This window comes from Salvelinus sp. IW2-2015, linkage group LG28 (assembly GCF_002910315.2).
Source record: "Salvelinus sp. IW2-2015 linkage group LG28, ASM291031v2, whole genome shotgun sequence".
Classification (NCBI taxonomy): Eukaryota; Metazoa; Chordata; class Actinopteri; order Salmoniformes; family Salmonidae; genus Salvelinus; species Salvelinus sp. IW2-2015.
Window position 1 is genome coordinate 10,623,690 of NC_036868.1, and position 20,318 is coordinate 10,644,007.

Sequence of the window (20,318 nt, forward strand, 5' to 3'; positions counted from 1 at the left end):
ACTTTAGCCCTTGTTTATCTCGCTTCCTGTGTACAAACAAATAAGGCTGTATTTCAACGCTTCTCTGCATTCATTTTGCCAGTGAACCATGGTTGGTTACAACGGGAACATGTTTATTAATCTATGTTGGTTGTCTGCACAGCTGTGCATGAGTCATATCACAATAATACATGCATAGACATCAATGATGCCAAAACACATGATGCCAAAACACACATTAAAAGAGCTCTGGCTCTGGTGCATGTGGCGCACTGCTGTTGCTGGTCTCCTAACCAGGGGGATGATGGTGCTGGTAAGGCCCTGAGTTTTCCCTGACCACATGCTCTGACCTGGACAAACTGTTACAGACTAGGCAGGTCACATGCTCTGACCTGGACAAACTGTTACAGACTAGGCAGGTCACATGCTCTGAAAGAAGAAGAGAACTGTTACAGACTAGGCAGGTACATACTGCAAGACTCCACAGCAACGATTAAAACATTCCAAACCAGAAACCGTGGATTGACGGCAGCATTCGCGTGAAACTGAAAGCGCGAACCACTGCTTTTAACCAGGGCAAGGTGACCGGAACATGACCGAAAACAAACAGTGTAGCTATTCTCTCGCAAGGCTATCAAACAGGCTAAGTCCCAGTACAGAGACAAAATAGAGTCGCAATTCAACAGCTCAGACACAAGAGGTATGTGGCAGGGTCTACAGTCTATCACGGATTACAAAAGAAAACCAGCCCCGTCGCGGACCAGGATGTCTTGCTCCCAGACAGGCTAAATAACTTTTTTGCCCGCTTTGAGGAACAATACAGTGCCACTGACACGGCCCGCTACCAAAACCTGGCGGCTCTCCTTCACTGCAGCCGAGGTGAGTAAACATTTAAACGTGTTAACCCTCGCAAGGCTGCAGGCCCAGACGGCATTCCCAGCCGCGTCCTCAGAGCATGCGCAGACCAGCTGGCTGGTGTGTTTACGGACATATTCAATCAATCCTTATCCCAGTCTGCTGTTCCCACATGCTTCAAGAGGGCCACCATTGTTCCTGTTCCCAAGAAAGCTAAGGTAACTGAGCTAAATGACTACCGCCCCGTAGCACTCACTTCCGTCATCATGAGTGCTTTGGAGGACCTAGTCAAGGACCATATCACCTCCACCCTACCGGACACCCTAGACCCACTCCAATTTGCTTACCGACCCAATAGGTCCACGACGACGCAATCGCAACCACACTGCACACTGCCCTAACCCATCTGGACAAGAGGAATACCTATGTGAGAATGCTGTTACTTCGATTACAGCTCAGCATTTAACACCATAGTACCCTCCAAACTCGTCATCAAGCTCGAGACCCTGGGTCTCGACCCCGCCCTGTGCAACTGGGTCCTGGACTTCCTGACGGCCGCCGCTGGAGCTGTGCGTACGGGGCTCGCGTAGAGAGACAACATCTCACACCGCTGATCCTCAACTGGGCCCCACAAGGGTGCGTTCTGAGCCCTCTCCTGTATCCCTGTTCACCCACGACTGCGTGGCATGCACGCCTCCAACTCAATCATCAAGTTTGCGGATGAACACTAACAGTGGTAGGCTTGATTACCAACAACCACGACGAGACGGCCTACAGGGAGGAGGTGAGGGCCCTCGGAGTGTGGTGTCAGGAAAATAACGCTCCACCTCAACGTCACAAACAAAGGAGATGATTGTGGACTTCAGGAAACAGCAGAGGGAGCACCCCCTATCCACATCGACGGTCAGTAGTGGAGAAGGTGGAAAGTTTTAAGTTCCTCGGTGTACACATCACGGACAAACTGAATGGTCCACCCACACAGACAGCGTTGTGAAGAAGGCGGCAGCAGCGCTCTTCAACCTCAGGGAGGCTGAAGAAAGTTCGGCTTGTGCACCAAAAGCACTCACCAACTTCTACAGATGCACAATCGAGATGCATCCTGTCGGGCTGTATCACGCCTGGGTACGGCAACTGCTCCGCCCACAACCGTAAGGCTCTCCAGAGGGTAGTGAGTGTCTGCAGAACGCATCACCGGGGGCAAACTACCTGCCCTCCAAGGGACACCTACACCACCCGATGTCACAGGAAGGCCATAAAAGATCAATCAAGGCACACCACAACACCAAGCCACTGCTTGTTCACCCGCTATCATCCAGAAGGCGAGGTCAGTACAGGTTGCATCAAAGCAGCGGAGCCGAGAGACTGAAAAACAGCTTCTATCTCACGCCATCAAGACTGTTAAACAGCCACCACTAACATTAGCGGCCGCTGCCGAAACATACTGGCACGTCAACTCCAGCCACTTTAAAAATGGAATTGATGGAAATATGTAATGTACATAAATGCACACACTTTAAAACAATGCACACTCCTAATAGTAATGTTTACATACCATTACATTACCCATCTAGCGATATAATGATTATAATGACTGTACGTCTAATATCACTAGCTGCATCTTGCATCTTCATGTACATAACATGTACACTACCACTTAAACTATGGCATTTTTTTTGCTTTAATGTTTACAGTAACCTACAGTACTCATCTCATATTGTATAGTACGTACTCTATACATCTACTGCATCTTGCCTATGCCGTTCTGTACCATCACTCATTCATATATCTTTATGTACATATTCTTTATCCCTTTACACTTGTGTGTATAAGGTAGTAGTTGTGGAATTGTTAGGTTAGATTACTTGTTGTTATTACTGCATTGTCGGAACTAGAAGCACAAGCATTTCGCTACACTCGCATTAACATCTGCTAACCATGTGTATGTGACTAATAAAATTTGATTTGATTTGATTTGATTTGACCTGGACAAACTGTTACAGACTAGGCAGGTCACATGATCTGACTTGGACAAACTGTTACAGACTAGGCAGGTCACATGATCTGACTTGGACATACTGTTACAGACTAGGCAGGTCACATGATCTGACCTGGACAAACTGTTACAGACCAGGCAGGTCACATGGTCAGTGAAAACTCGGGGCACCTCTGATAAGTGATGTGTGAGAAGTGATTTGCCCTCCAGGTCTTAGTCAAAGGTTCTCCATGGTCGGAAAACAACAGGGCCTTTTCATTGAACACATCAGCACCCCCAGAGCTCCCTGTTATAGCCTCAGCAGGGGGCCAGGAGATAGAGCGGCTCAATAGCACCAAGATGAGAGGGCCCCTTTCTAGCAGGAAAAACACAACACACATGTCTGCTTTGTTTGGGGAGCTGTAGCAGCCAGAGGAGAACATAGGAAACATAGAGAGAGAACAAAGACAGATAGACAAATCCAAAGGAGGCGGGGGAGGATAGGCTGTCCTAGATCTGAGAATGTGTGCTCAACTGTACCAGACAGACATTTTGGGAATGCAGTCATCATTCGAAGCAATCACACACTCCTAGTTGTGGCAACTAGACATCCTAATCTTCAAGAGCCCGGTGCCTGTAAAACTGTGTCCATCTTTAAGGATCTTTGTTTAAAAGCTGTTTGTAATGCCTCTGGCTAGTACAGCCTCTTCAGTATTACTCCCAGGCATGGAAGTGTGCCACTATAAAACCTGTCCCTTAACGCTCATTACACACCGCTCGTAATGTCACCGAAGAGGTGTGGAGATTGGTTGGTGGTGTTGGGTCATTTCATACTCCACTGAGATTTAAAGGGGACTCTTGATCATTTTCAACTTTATATCCCGGTTTACTAATACAATAACTCCTATAACCCTCACTATACACACACTGCATGCCTAATGTCAGTCCTTGTCTTCACATGCTATTACATTGTAAACGTTCCTTTGATGGTGGTAACCCTTTTTCATCTATGCAGTGCAAGTTAGCATATTGTAATGTATAATGTGACAGGTTATTTAAAATGTTGACTTGTGTTTGTTTACAGCTCTCCGCCTATGGAGGAAGTCTCATATGATATGAGTTTCATATGACGCAGGGGAGAAAGACCAGGACATCAGGGTTAACTCTGCTCCTAATGTCATCATAGGGGTAAGTGTATGTAGCCTCATAAGCATGGACATATAACTACACTGAACAAAAATATAAATGCAACATGCAACAATTTCAAAGATTTTACTTAGTTACAGTTCATATAAGGAAATAAGTCAATTGAAATGAATTCATTAGGCCCTAATCTATGGATTTCACATGATTGGGAATACAGATATATGCGTCTGTTGGTCACAGATACCTTAAAAAAGGTAGGGGAGTGGATCAGAAAACCAGTCACTATCTGGTGTGACCACCATTTGTCTCAAGTAGCATGACACATCTCCTTCGCATAGAGTTGATCAGGCTGCTTATTGTAGTCTGTGGAATGTTGTCCCACTCCTCTTCAATGGCTGTGCGAAGTTGCTGGATATTGACGGGAACTGGAACGTGCGGTCGTAAATGTCGATCCAGAGCATCCCAAACATGCTCAATGGGTGAAATGTCTGGTGAGTATGCAGGCCATGGAAGAACTGGGACATTTTCAGATTCCAGGACAGATCCTTGGAGCCGTGCATTATCATGCTGAAACACAGGGTGATGGCAGCGGATGAATGGCACGACAATGGGCCTCAGGATCTCGTCACTGTATCTCTGGGCATTCAAATTGCCATCGATAAAATGCAATTGTGTTCATTGTCCGTAGCTTATGCATGCCCATACCATAACCCCACCGCCACCATGGGGCACTCTGTTCACAACGTTGACATCAGCAGACCACTCGCCCATACGACGCTATACATGCTGTCTGCCATCTGCCATCTGCCCAGTACAGTTGAAACCGGAAATCATCCGTGAAGAGCACACTTCTCCAGCGTGCCATTGGCCATCGGAGGTAAGCATTTGCCCACTGAAGTTGGTTACGACACCGAACTGCAGTCAGGTCAAGACCCTTGTGAGGACAACGAGCATGCAGATGAGCTTCCCTGAGACAGTTTCTGACAGTTTGTGCAGAAATTATTTGGTTGTGCAAACTCACAGTTTCATCAGCTGTCTGGGTGGCTGGTCTCAGATGATCCTGCAGGTTAAGAAGCCGGATGTGGAGTCCTGGGCTGGCATGGTTACATGTGGTCTGCGGTTGGACGTTAATTCTCGTAAATTCTCTAAAACGATGTTGGAGGCGGCTTATGGTAGAGAAATTATCAATAAATGAATTCGAACATCTCTGAAGAGACCTGAAAATAGCTGTGTAGCAACGCTTCCAATCCAACCTGACAGAGCTTGAGAGGATCTTCAGAGAAGAATTGGAGAAAGTCCCCAAATACTGGTGTCAAATCAAATCAAATCAAATTGTATTTGTCACATGCGCCAAATACAACAGGTGTAGACCTTACAGTGAAATGCTTACTTACAAGCCCCTAACCAACAATGCAGTTTTAAGAAAATACCCCCCAAAAAAAGTAAGAGATAAGAAAAACAAATAATTAAAGAGCAGCAGTAAATAACAATAGTGGGGCTATATATAGGGGGTACTTGTACAGACTCAATGTGTCGATGTGCGGGGGCACCGGTGTCGAGGTAATTGAGGTAAATATGTACATGCAGGTAGGGTTATTAAAGTGGCTATGCATAGATAATAACAGAGAGTAGTAGCAGCAGCATGGGGGGGGTGCAAATAGTCTGGGTAGCCATTTGATTAGCTGTTCAGGAGTCTTATGGCTTGGGGGTAGAAGCTGTTTAGAAGCCTCTTGGACCTAGACTTGGCACTCCAGTACCACTGCCGTGCAGTAGCAGAGAGAAGTCTATGACTGGGGTGGCTGGAGTCTTTGACAATTTTTAGTGCCTTCCTCTGACACCGCCTGGTATAGAGGTCCTGGATGGCAGGAAGCTTGGCCCCAGTGATGTACTGAGCCATGTGCACTACCCTCTGTAGTGCCTTGTGGTCGGAGACCGAGAAGTTGCCATACCAGGCAGTGATGCAACCAGTCAGGATGCTCTCGATGGTGCAGCTGTAGAAACTTTTGAGGATCTGAGGACCCATGCAAAATCTTTTCAGTTTCCTGAGGGGCAATAGGTTTTGTCGTGCCCTCTTCACGACTGTCTTGGTGTGCTTGGACCATGTTAGTTTGTTGGTGATGTGGACGCCAAGGAACTTGAAGTGCTCAACCTGCTCCACTACAGCCCTGTCGATGAGAATGGGGGTGTGCTCGGTCCTCCTTTTCCTGTAGTCCACAATCATCTCCTTTATCTTGATCACGCTGAGGGAGAGGTTGTTGTCCTTGCACCACACGGTCAGGTCTCTGACCTCCTCCCTGTAGGCTGTCTCATCGTTGTCGGTGATCAGGCTGACTGTTGTGTCATCAGCAGACTTAATGATGGTGTTGGAGTTGTGCCTGGCCGTGCAGTCATGAGTGAACAGGGAGTACAGGAGGGGGGAGGGGACAATGAATAGCATTCTCACATAGGTGTTCCTTTTGTCCAGGTGGGAAAGGGCAGTGTGGAGTGCAATAGAGATTGCATCATCTGTGGATCTGTTGTTGCGGTATGCAAATTGCAGTGGGTCTACGGTTTCTGGGATAATGGTGTTGATGTGAGCCATGACCAGCCTTTCAAAGCATTTCATGGCTACAGACGTGAGTGCTACGGGTCGGTAGTCATTTAGGCAGGTTACCTTAGTGTTCTAGGGCACAGGGACTATGGTGGTCTGCTTGAAACATGTTGGTATTACAGACTCAGACAGGGAGAGGTTGAAAATGAAACCAAGCCATGAGCAATGTGTGCCAAGCTTGTAGCGTCATACCCAAGAAGACTCAAGACTGTCATCGCTGCCAAAGGTGCTTCAACAAAGTACTGAGTAAAGGGTCTGAGTACTTATGTAAATGTGACATTTTAGTTCATTTATGAAATAGCAAACATAAAAATAAAAATAAACTGTTTTTGTTTTGTCATTACGGGTATTGTGTGTAGCTTGATGAGGGGAAAAAACGATTTAATCCTTTTTAGAATACGGCTGTAACGTAACTAAATGTGGAAAGGTCAAGGGATCTGAATACTTTCCAAAGGCACTGTACATTAGGTTAGGTGCCAACAAGAACTCATTCATAGAGCAAGTGCTAAAATAGAGAATGTTGGTCCAAGTAATGTTCAACCTGATTGGCCCAGACTGATCATGAGACATGTCCCTCTGCAGTTCTAAAGATCCTTTTATCTTTTGTTGAAGTTCACGCCAGACATGTCTGAATGATATGTCTGGTTTCATGAAAAAAAGGTTTGGCACAAAACTATGTGTTGTAAATTGTGTTTGTGTGTGTGTGTTCAGTGTGTGCGTACACATCTCTGTGTCTGTATGTGCTCCTAGGTATTAGACAGCATCTGTCTGTCATTAGCTGATCCTCCAAAAATGAGCTCAGATTAGTAGTGCTGCAGTCTTTTATGTCCAATATGCAGTCTTACACATTCCTGCTGGTCCCCATGGCAGAGCTCTATCTTTTTCACACAGGGTAACTTAAATGAAGAGGTTACTCAGAGAAGAAGGCTAGGGTGGAATAGTGCGAGACAAAATGTATGTTTGGATATCTACAGAGTCGTTTACCCAAATCGATACAAGCTTGAGAATAAGACAAGAATGAGTTCTTCGAAGTGACGATTCTTCATCAAATTAGGCATGGAGGATGTTTCTCAGAGTAGTCTTTAATGCTTTTTACAAGCGCTCTGTTGACAAAGCTGTATCATCCAACATGACAGCAATGGATGCATGTATATTTTTTTATAATATAACCGTATAACAAACACTGTTCATTAACATGAACATATAGTGGTTCCCAGAGAGGTTTGCATCTAGTCAGTTGGTCTAGCTCCATACTATACCATGCCTCTGCATTAATTTGTGCAGCGCTCAGAAGATAAACTACATGACCAAATGTGGACATCTGCTCATCGAACATCTCATTCCAACATCTCATTCCAAAATCATGGGCATTAATATGGAGTTGGTCCCCCATTTGTTGCTATAACAGCCTCCAATCTACTGGGAAGGCTTTCCACTAGATGTTGGAACATTGCTGCGGGGACTTGCTTCCATTCAGCCACGAGCATTAGTGAGGTCGGGGCACTGACGTTGGGAGGTTAGGCCTGGCTCACAGTTGGCGTTCCAATTCATCCGAAAGATGTTCAATGGGGTTGAGGTCAGGGTTCTGTGCAGGCAAGTCAAGTTCTTCTACACCGATCTTGACAAACCATTTCTATATGGACTTCACTTTGTGCACGGGGCATAGTCATGCTGAAACAAGAAAGGGCCTTCCCCAAACTGGTGCCACAAAGTTGGAAGCACCGAATCGTCTAGAATGTCATTGTATGCTGTAGCATTAAGATTTCCCTTCACTGGAACCAAGGGGCCTAGCATTGGAGTAGGTAGCGTTCTCCTGGCATCCGCCAAACCAGATGGTGAAGCTTGATTCATCACCCCAGAGAATGCGTTTCCACTGCTGCAGAGTCCAATGGCGACAAGCTTTACACCACTCCAGCAAACACTTGGCATTGCACATGGTGACCTTAGGCTTTTGTGCGGCTGCTCGGCCATGGAAACAGTTCTTGTGCTGACGTTGCTTCCAGAGGCAGTTTGGAACTCGGTAGTTATTTTTAGCAATCGGCTGTCCCGTTCTGTGTGCTTGTGTGGCCTACCACTTCACGGCTAAGTCTTCGTTGCTGCTAGACGTTTCCATTTCATAATAACAGCACTTACAGTTGACCGAGGCAGCTCTAGCAGGGCCGAAATTTGACAAACTGACTTGTTGGAAAGGTGGCATTCTATGACAGTGCCACGTTGAAAGTCACTGAGCACTTCAGTAAGACCATTCTACTGCCAATGATTGTCTATGGAGAGTGCATGGCTGTGTGCTCGATTTTATACACCTGTCAGCAACGGGTGTGGCTGAAATAGCCAAATCCACTAATTTGAAGGGGTGTCCACATACTGTTGTGTATATATAGTGTATCTCACAACAAAGGCTTTCTGATGCCTATCCGATTGTCACAAAAAAGGATGTCATGTCTGCTGATGTCAATTTGATTAATATAGGTATGGGGGTCCCAAACGCACGCTTCTCTGACAAAAGGCCTGCTTCATTATCTGCTCCTCACTGGTGAAACGGTCAATAACTGTGTTTTATTGTCACTCACACAACCACCGAAGCGGTGTGCGAAGCAATTCAATTATTTATTTTAGCGTTGTTTAGTCATTCCTGACATAGAGGAGATGACCGGCGGTGACCTTGGGAGTGATGCGCAACACGCACTCTTTCTCTGTCGTCCGTTCTCTCTGTCGTCCGTTCTCTCTGTCGTCCGTTCTCTCTGTCATCTTGGGCTATTACGCTAGCGAGGTGTCCTTTTACTAACGCTCCATCGTGGACCAGCGGTTCATCTGTCGTCGTTTTCATCTTCAGTCAGCCGAGTGCGGTGAGAGGATTCATTCGCTGTCTTTTATTTCTGTGTGTGATCCATGAGGAATGTGTTGAGGTTTTCTCCCTGTGCTCTTAATGAAGGGACACACACACACACACACACACACACACACACACACACACACACACCACACACACACACAGATGATGGCATTCAAAACCCAGACGCAGCCACACAAATGCGATGTGACATTGATATGTATGTCCTCTTGCCCTCTTACAAAGCTGGAGAACTCAGATCATGATTACATCCTTTGAGTTTATCCTGAATAAGCAAGAGAGCCTGCTCTCTAGTGCAATCAGTGATCAAATGCTCTTCTAACAACTCAATGTCAACTTTTTCATCCAAAATATGCTATGTTTACTGATTGGTGGTTGATTTTTGAGGAGGTGGGTCAGAGAGATCCCTCTTCAGCTTCAGTGTGTATTTGTTATACTGGTGTTCGCACATGACTGTTTGAATTATGAGTCTGAGGGAGCGATTGCCAGGCACATTAGTGTCAGATGACAGACACCTAGCTTAGTCACTGGGTTTTATTCATATATTGCAGAGAGGAGAGCACACATCTCCTATGTGAGATGGGGGAGGAGCCTGGATGTATGACAGGTCATTATTGATAGTTAAACACTGCTTTGCATGTAGACATTCAGTGCAAATAAAGTGGCCGTTGCCCATAAATTGTAATTTCCCAACAGCCATGAAATATGTAAATACGCAGGCGGGATGAATAACATCTGATAATCCTCCCTGATGATTCACACCATTGTTTTTAAAGACTTTACCCTTAAAGTTTACCTGGCAATGCTTCCATTAGCTGTACTCTATCAGCAAACTCTCTCTCTCTCTCTCTCTCTCTCTCTCTCTCTCACACACACACAGATTTTTCCCTATTTCCTTTGAAGCTCACACCTACACATAAATTACTATGCTTACATTACATAACTCAACAACTTATTTGAGTCGCCTGGCCAATCTGTCAAAACAGACACGTTTTTCATATTAGGAAATGTCACTCTTTATACAATTTATCTATTCATGGTGTCTCAGAATAGAATATTATTCATATGTGACACCCATGCTTCATTTATGGCCAATATTGACAGCCAGAGCCAAGACTTAGCATTCTGGCATGTGGCGACAAAATACATGCACCAACATGGATGCTGTCTCTCAAATGAGGGGCGGAGAAAGAGAGAAATCTGACATGTATCATTCATGTTTTTACCTGTAACTCTGGATCTTTTTGTATCGGTCAGTTATTTTATGTATATAAAATAATTGCATACTGGTATTTTCTACAAGGGACAGTACCTATACACCCTTCTTGTGTGTGTTCAATAAAAAACATTTCAGCAACAAGACCAACATTTTCATCTCTCGCAGGGCAGCGGGATAAGAATGATTGACAGTCGATTCAGTCTGCTGGTGTACCCTTTTCGGAGAGCACAAAGATGATTGTGCTCTACCCTGACCACTTTGAGAATCAGGAGACAGGCCTCCTGTCAGCATGAGGGACTTCATGATGGCTCTAACTAATGTGAGCAGCCTCCTCCTCAGAGCCTCACACAGCAATGAGCGGGTCGCCATCTACAGGTAACCATACACACTGCACCCTCCTCTGTTCTATTCCACACTGATCTGATACTGCATCTGCTCTTTGGCACAAGAAGCCAAAATCAGCTGGGGTTTTCTGTGGTTGATGTTATCTGTATGTTAAAGAGGGCATCGTTATGAGGTCTGGCATGACATATTGGAGAGATGCTTGACATTATTAGATCTTTGTTTTTGTGTTCTGTGGTCATGTTTTACAACGGTTGATTTAGTGTGAACTGGATTATTTTTATGTTGCCATAAACCACCGCTTTTCTAATAATGCTCTTGTGCTGTTGGTGTGACTATCCTGTCCTGACCAGGCTCCATTCTGTCAGTCTGGAGGTGGCCAATGAGTCTTCCAGAAGATGTCCAATGCCGTGTAGATGTGTCACTGTCCTCCAGGATACGGTGGAACGTCTTGTGAAGTAAATCACAGTTTTCATTTCACTCGTTTTTTAAAATGTTTTCCTCAGGGCAGCAAAAAAATGAAGAGAAAAGTGGTTGTGTGAGAGTGGCTCTGCTGGTGTGTCGTTGTCACTTCCGCTAATTGTAAAGTGTGTGTGGTTTGTCGGTTTGGATGTGTGTGTGTATGCATGCTTACGCGAGTGTGTCCGTAGGTGACTTGTAAGTGTAAAGAGAAGCTGGCGTACAGGTACAAATACAAAGACGTTTTTGCTATTGCAGCAATCTGTACTCTCGGTTAAAAACGGTCTTTTCTATTAAAAAAAGCGATGGGTATTGATTTCGGCATGTGGCGTTTTGTGCTGACTCAAGCAAATGTGTGTGTGCGGGGGAGGGAGAGGGGGAATGAAATAGAATGCACGGTTATCATCAAGTCTTTATAGGCGATGGAGAGGGAGGGAGCGCTAGATGTGACCTCAATGAATAACAGCGGTGGCATTCTGTGAAGTGTGCAGGGCTCCTGGCTCAGTACTAATCCTTTCTCCCTCAGCAAAACCATTAAACGCCCAGAGAACTAAGAAAAATGCTGCTTGAGGTTTCATATCCCCAAATCCAACAGCATAACCTTTCTAGAAAGGGTAAAGCGGAGGTAAATCCTCATAGTATTCGTATTGGTGATTGTTTTATACTCTCTTCACCCAATGCCCAGGGGTCTAATATCTATCTATTTATACAGTATAGTATGTGTTGGTTTTTAGGTCCTTCGTACTTTTCTCTTGTGCTTTGTCTCTGTCCTTATCCTTTGAGAAAAACATCCTGGCTGTTCTATGCTCACCATTGTGCTCTTCCTGTATGTAGGCGTTGCTTCAACTAAACAAGTCTTCCTGTATGTAGGCGTTGCTTCAACTAAACAAGTCTTCCTGTATGTAGGCGTTGCTTCACTAAACAAGTCTTCCTGTAGTAGGGTTGCTTCAACTAAACAAGTCTTCCTGTATGTAGGCGTTGCTTCAACTAAACAAGTCTTCCTGTATGTAGGCGTTGCTTCAACTAAACAAGTCTTCCTGTATGTAGGCGTTGCTTCAACTAAACAAGTCTTCCTGTATGTAGGCGTTGCTTCAACTAACACAAGTCTTCCTGATGTAGGCGTTGCTTCAACTAAACAAGTCTTCCTGTGATGTAGGCGTTGCAACTAAACAAGTCTTCCTGTATGTAGGCGTTGCTTCAACTAAACAAGTCTTCCTGTATGTAGGCGTTGCTTTAACTAAACAAGTCTTCCTGTATGTAGGCGTTGCTTCAACTAAACAAGTCTTCCTGTATGTAGGCGTGCTTCAACTAAACAAGTCTTCCTGTATGTAGGCGTTGCTTCAACTAAACAAGTTTCTTGGGCTTATTGCTGTGTATAGCTATGTGTTGTGCGCCATTCTTTCCCTTGCAATCTTTTTCTGTATGTAGGTGTTGCTTCAACTAAACAAGTCTTCCTGTATGTAGGCGTGCTTCAACTAAACAAGTCTTCCTGTATGTAGGTATTGCTTTAACTAAACAAGTCTTCCTGTATGTAGGTATTGGCTTTAACTAAACAAGTCTTCCTGTATGTGGTATTGCTTTAACTAAACAAGTCTTCCTGTATGTAGGTATTGCTTTAAACTAACAAGTCTTCCTGTATGTAGGTATTGCTTAACTAAACAAGTCTTTCCTGTATGTAGGTATTGCTTTAACTGAACAAGTCTTCCTGTATGTAGGTATTTCTTTAACTAAACAAGTCTTTAGTTAATTATTGTGAGTGTTCACCTTCTCCTACATTGTCCCTTCTCTTTCTTCCTCTCTGCAGAGGTATAACAGGGTAACACTTCTTGTTAACAACAAAGTCAGTATAGAGGGAAAGTGCAGAGCGAGACGAAAAACAGGGCATGTTTGTTATTGTTGTCATTCTCTGTCTTGTTGTTTTTAGCCTTATGAGAGCATTTTTGTAGCGATGCCTGACAGTGTGTTGTGTCCGATCTGTGTCCACGAGAGCATTGAACAACACAGTATCAACGGAGAGTTGACAAAATGACAGAGAAAGGCATTTATTTTCAATGCTATTGTGAAGCTTGTGCATCCCCCGTTCTCCTACTTGAAATTCAAACTAATGTTTTGCTTTTGGATTTGTGTGTGTACCTACTCAGATAAAAACAGTCATTGTTTTACCTCAAGTTGCTTACCCCAATTAATGCTATTCATTTAAAATTCACTGAAGATGTGTTTAAATTAGTTGTTTTGAAGATCTGAATGTAGCATTTCAAATTCAAATGTATTCTTACTATTCCTGATGCATTTCTAAACTGACAGAATGATGTTACAATTTTCGCTCCAACTGCAGATAGCACTTAGTTCAGCAAAATTGATGTATTAATTACGTCTTTGTAGGACTAATTACAAACCGTAAACAACTTATGAGGCGAGACAATTAAACTCACTGGCAATTTTTTTTTTCATGTATTAATTTGGTTTTTCCCCTGTAGCTTGGAGACAGTTGATTTGTTCTTACACTGTTGGCTTTTTATTGATCTACAAATTGGTATCTTTAAACTGTCAAGATTCTGTACTCGTATTTTCATTGTCTAATAATGATATGCCTTGGTGACTGTTTGTGTTGCAGATGTGTTCGTCTGGGAATTGCAGGGTTAATAGCAGTGTTTTCAAAGGAGTTTGTGAACCTTGCAACTGCCACGGCCATGCCACACAATGTGATGACATCACTGGACAATGCTTAGTAAGTAGGGGTGGGGGGGATGAGGAAAGATGTTGAGAGTTCACATGAACACTAAATCGGACCTTCTACACTGTATTTTCACATTTCATTTTTTTCTGATATTACATTGACTATCTAACACATCTAATCTAGTTCCTTTCAGGCACAGGGGTTTGAGATCTCAGAACTGCATTCCACTGAGTTACTTAAACATGTTCCTTCCTTCCTCTTTACCAGTGGACACAACACCTGATATCACCACTTGGAAATGTATAATAATTATGTTATTTTCTTACGTGTAATGCTCCAAGTGTTGTTAATCTCACCCTTGGTAAGTGTACTATTACCACTGTTAAACCCTAATAGCAGTGATTTTAATGAGGATATCAGAACTCAGGATAAGACCCAGACGCAGACAGCTAGAATCACAGATGTTTATTGACCCAAACAGGGGACAGGCAAACACAGGTCAAGGGCATGCAGAGGTCCGTAATCCAGGGCAGAGTCAATATGGTACAGAAAAGCAGGCAGGCTCGGGGTCAGGGCAGTCAGAGGTTCGTAATCGGGTCTGAGTCAGGTAGGTACAGAACGGCAGCAAGGCTCGGGGTCAGGGCAGGCAGAATGGTCAGAACCGGAGCAACTAGGAAACAGAAACTTGAGAAAGCAGGAAGACGGGAAAACACGCTGGTAAGACCTAACAAGACAAGACGAATTGGCAACATACAAACAGAGAACACAGGTATAATGCACATGGGATAATAGGGAAGATGGGCGACACCTGGAGGGGGGTGGAGACAAGGACAAAGACAGGTGAAACAGATCAGGCTGTGGCCCCCACCTGAAGAGACTTGCTGGTTGGACCCTAACCAGGATCAACTTTGCTATCGTATTGACTTTCTGCTCCCTCTTTTGATCTCAGCCTGTGTTATGATCAGGGCTTTAGAGGTAGAGACAGATCTCACCCTGTAGCCTGTGGAGTTTTTCATGACTCTGTGTTCAGATAGACTTGAGTTGTGTGGATGGCCGTGTCCCCGGGGCCGGAGGCCAGGCTCAGCTGTCTGTCTGTCCACATCCTGACAGCTAGCTAGCACTCTCTGACCTCTGTACACCCTCACCTCTCTCAGCTTCCCCCTCGACGCTACCTTCAGACATCAGACTAGACCTGCTTCAGTATAAAACAGACATTCTGCAAGAACAGTGATGGGATGTTTTATTATATATAGGCTATGAGCAATTGGAAGGGAGATGTTGATGGGATGTTTATTTATTTATTTATTTGTATTTATTTATTTAAACCATTATTTAAGCAGGGAAGTCCCATTGAGACCAAAGTCTGTATTTCACAAAAATGCACCAAATTCAAAATACATAAATGATAAGGAAGCAGTGATACAAATTACACAAATATAGGCATGAACATGAGAAATACAACAATACAAAAATACAAACGATAAAAAACACATACATTCGCCTGAAAATATTTATCAATAACCTAAAATACAGAAAGGCACTAGTCCAATCGTAGGAAATTCAGAAATGTACCACAAGTATGCAGCGCATAAAAACGAAGGGCTGTTTTACCTAAACCGGTAGGACAGAAGGAATTTCAATAGTTAGCCATTCCTGTGAATGCGTAAGGTATTTGGTACTTCTGTAGGTTAGGAGCGTTCCTGTGTCAGGTGTGGTGTCTATGATCGACTAATCCCCTGAGACCTACCGCTGTCTCCTCCAAGGCCGGTTGGTGCCTGTGAATGATGCCATGATGTTGAGTTAGACCCTGGTTGAGAATGCCCTCCTCCTGCTAGATAGAGTGCCCTCCTCCAGCTAGATAGAGTGCCCTCCTCCAGCTAGGTAGTGTGCCCTCCTCCAGCTAGGTAGTGTGCACTGCTCCTGCTAGGTAGAGAGCCCTCCTACTGCTAGGTAGAGTGCCCTCCTCCCAAGGCCACTACTACCAGGAGGAGGGCACTCGTACCTAGCAGGAAGGAGTAGCACTTACTCCTAGTAGGGCGGAGGGCACTACTACTTGCAGGAGGAGGGCACACTACCTAAGCCAGGAGCGAGGCAACTCTACCTAGTTAGGTGGAAGCACACTCTAACCTAGCAGGAGAAGGCACGCTATGTACCTAGCAGTCCGAGAGGGCACCGTGCGTACTGCAGGAGGAGGCCACACGTACCGCTGACCAGGAGGAGCGTGGGCTACGAATCTATGCCATTAGCACGAGCGAATTGAGCATACTTGCGGTAGAGCCTATGTTAGAGGGAGCGGCGCGGGTCCAGCTGCTACTTGTGACCTCAGAGAGCCTGACGCGCTACAGGCTTCACACTACGCTACCAGGAGTTAGGAGATGGCGACATGCCAGCATCCCTCCAAGCAGAGCACGTAAGGCGATTCGTCGCCCCATCATTCGCGCGACCTGTATCCTCCCTATGCATACGCCCGGCGCGTTGGCAGTACCACGCGCTCACAAGCGTGTGGACTACGCGTAATGCACTGGATAATAGGCTCTCCTTTTACGCATGGCTTGGCTCCCAGAGCCTAATCAAGTGACTAGCCTATGTTGCAACAAGTTGGTAATGAAATCAGGCAACGTGGTCCTTAACGCGTACTAGCTCGGGCGCTCCTAACTGGCTTCTGTATACGTTTCCATTGCGAAGCGTTCCGCCTTCATCTGAGTATACTATCGAGACTCTAGGGGAGGGTTCCATGCCTCTTTTATTTGAAATTGAAACTCAAGAGAAAACAAACCAATTCGCAAAACGAAACGTGAAGCTCATGAATTGCCGCAGGCAACTATACAAGACCAAATCCACAAAAGCACAAAGGGAAAATGGCTGGCTAAAGGTGAAACATGCTACAACTCTACTACAACGCATCCGCGAGGATCAGCAGACAACGATAAAAACAGGCTTCCTCTGGCAATTGGTTGCACACACATGAGCGCAATGGCCCAGTAATCACGATAGATAACATAACTTCAAATTGTCTACAGATGACCCACCCTCAGTCATCTCTACTCCCCGACTGCAGCACTTAGCCGTAACCAACAGAGAAATAAGTAGAGTGGTCAGGGGCGGTTGACAGTATTAATAACACCCCGCGAGTGAGAGAGCGCATGTCGTTAAGAAAATGGAGTACCTCTGGCTGTTTGGTTGTGGTTATAAAGGATTACACACAGAATGCATGAGTGCTTCCGTACATGCATACAGTAGCGGGGTGTGTACACTCAGAACATTACACATATTAAACCGTGAAATCGAGCCAGCAAACCATAGTAATCTTCGAGCGTTATCACCCGTAGTGTAATATCCACGAGCCCTATTGGACGCTCTCCTTCTTTCCCATCAATCATGATTAAGTCTCGACATTCAACACTCGCATCTTTTCTTATACCATAACTTCCCCATCTTCTGAGAGAACCAACTTCTATATCTTATTCGACACATTTGCTGTTGGCTCTTTCCACCTTCTATAACTCAGTGTGTCAATCCACCTATTCACGCTTGTATGGTATTAGTTAAGGAAAACAACAGAGTGTGAACAATGCCGCGCAATTCTCAGATGTGACCACATTATGCCGTACCTGATAGCTTCTCCCTTGTGAGGCGAATATCATAGCCAGTCTGCGCATTGTGCAGAGTCAGTTTCTGAACGTCTATCTGAACCCCTGCGTAAAGTATCTCCTGCGCAAACAAGTTCTGCATAGCGCTCGTACTCTTTAGAAGGAACCAACCCGTATGCTGTGGTGCGTAGGAAGGCTTGGGCTCGCAACAAAGCAGAAAAGTTTTCTGGCTAATCTTGCTAATGCTTGCCTTAAATTTGCATAGCCAGCCTTCAAACTAATGTCCGCCAGAGTGAAATTGGCTACTCTAGTGAAGGAGACGAAGCGACATACACCAATTTCAGTACTGTTTTCTTTATAAAAACTATTGAAACAAATTTACACACATTACTAATAATGTTAAAGACAAGAATTACATGAAATAGTCTGAATGAGCGTGAGAAATATTAATTCAATTGTCAAATTGTGAAATTAAAGAGACATGACACGTGAGCTTAAAACGCACACTAAGCCTACTTATAACGATTGTCGTCTACGGCAGCCTTAGTAGTGGGAATTTGCCACTAACGTTGTCTAAAGTGAACCTGAGAACCAGAGTCTTCATAGCCACACACCAATCATGACATTTCTTTTCATGACACGCCCTTAATCCGCACAAGCACCGAAATGCTGGTGTCTTTTTCAAATCTGAATCATAGTAGAATGCAGTTCAATTCTGTAGGACCTATCGAAATAAAGTATTCTTCACATTGGTAATGCACGCTGAAGTGCCAAACATCTCTCGGAACATGAGGCCCTGTTTCAGGAATATACTTCCTTTTTTTTTATTACGTTCACGAGGGGTTGGATTTGGTGCGCGACACACTACTACTACGAATTTTGTCGTTACTTCGTCCCACTAACTTCGCCAATGATCCAGCTGCGCCCTGACAGAACATCGTTGACAAGGCGAGAGCGTATACTTTAAATATTACCTAAGCATTTATCGCTTTGTCGGTTGATTCTATTAATTTAGGATCCACCTGGAAGCTAGAAACTATAAAGCGTAGAAGTATATGTCATCAGGATTTCCCGTGCGAGAGAGTGTGAGATCAAGTGTAAAAGACATAATACAAGCTTATCGGCATATGCATTTAGTATGCGATAGAGTAAACTCCTAAATACTGCTATTATGTTCTTTGAAATATATATTTTTCATAAATATTACTTATTTCAGTCTAGATTGTATTGAAATGTCTAGAGCATTCCAAGGTCAGACGCGATGGCCAGACTCATTATATTTAAAGTGTGCGCTTAAATCTCGAGTGGAAGCTTGTCCCCGGTCTCTCCTGGGTGATTCCAGGCCCCAGTGTGGCCCTGTCCGGTTACCTAGCCACTAGCTTGAAGGAGTGGGACCTGATGGGGGTAGGATGTCTACACCCCCGGATCGGACAGAATTCGACTGGACAGGGTTCCTGGTAACTTGCCTACCGTGCGACGTTTTCTCTTTCCTCCATACCCTTTCGATATCCCATACTCCGACCGAATCGTGAGCCGCGGTTCCTGCTCCTCTACCCCCAAGTATATTGCCTATTAGTTAAAACGTCTCCTAGTACAGCATTGAATCATACAACTAAATATTACCCTGGCTCCCAACGTCTAAATCTAGCAACACACATCAATAACAGAGCCCAAGCAGCTAAGATAATCTAACTATACAGTTACCATCACAGTCTGCGTCTAATGCTCCGTAGTGTCAGCCGACTCTTGTCTTCTGATATCCAAGATAATTTTGTAAAAATCCAAATAACTTCATAGATCTTCATTGTAAATGGTCTTACAACACTCTTTCCCATGCCTTGGTTCAAACGAACCATACAACAAATTACCATGAACCACCTGCACCCTGTTGAACACAGTCGCTTAAAGACACCATCAGGTAGACTTACAGACGGTAGGCCAAATTAAGTCCACAGTTCAATTAGGGACGTTAGAATACCTCGAATATGAGGGCACATTCTATCCGGATGAGCGTGCGGTATTGTGGTACCAGACACGAGCTAATATCACCAATAAAGAACTTGATATGAGTGAAAACCTCACTGGTCCCTCACGTGCACATCCCAATCAGCCCAGGTCTAATGCCTCCTAAGCTTGTCCTTTCGGCACTCGTCTTGCACCTCGACTCTATTGGCCTCCCCCACTACCTATCACCCTCAATCCTACCATCCACCAACTTTACCACACTTCTCTGCTCATCGTTGGCACACGGTGCCTCCAGGTGTGCGCCATACCGTGCACCTCACTTCAATACCGATGATGGCCAATCTGTATGTCGGCCAAACGCATCGGATCTCACTAGACTGCTGCGCCTCCTATTGCTGCAGAAAAATGGTCGCTATTCTTTTGAGGTGAGTAGCTGCCCTCAGTACTGAGCTACTGATCCGCTTGCATTGACAGCGAGATCTCAGGGACGGGACAGCATGTCGGTCCTTGCAATTAGAGTTGCGCGAAGTAATCCAGGTGCCCTCCTACCTGCCACCAGTAAGTACCTGGACACAGGAGTATTCGTAACAAGAATCATCGCGCGGGACCGGCCGCGTATAGCAGCTACAAACTCCCTCACCTGGGCGGGAACAGTAAACAGGATGAGTGTCTT

General features: G+C 44.8%; 1 pseudogene; it reads left to right on the top strand.

The window, feature by feature from the left end:
• The window catches only part of LOC111954087 (laminin subunit alpha-2-like), a 153,995-nt pseudogene that overhangs the window by 39,396 nt on the left and 94,281 nt on the right, over positions 1–20,318 (top strand).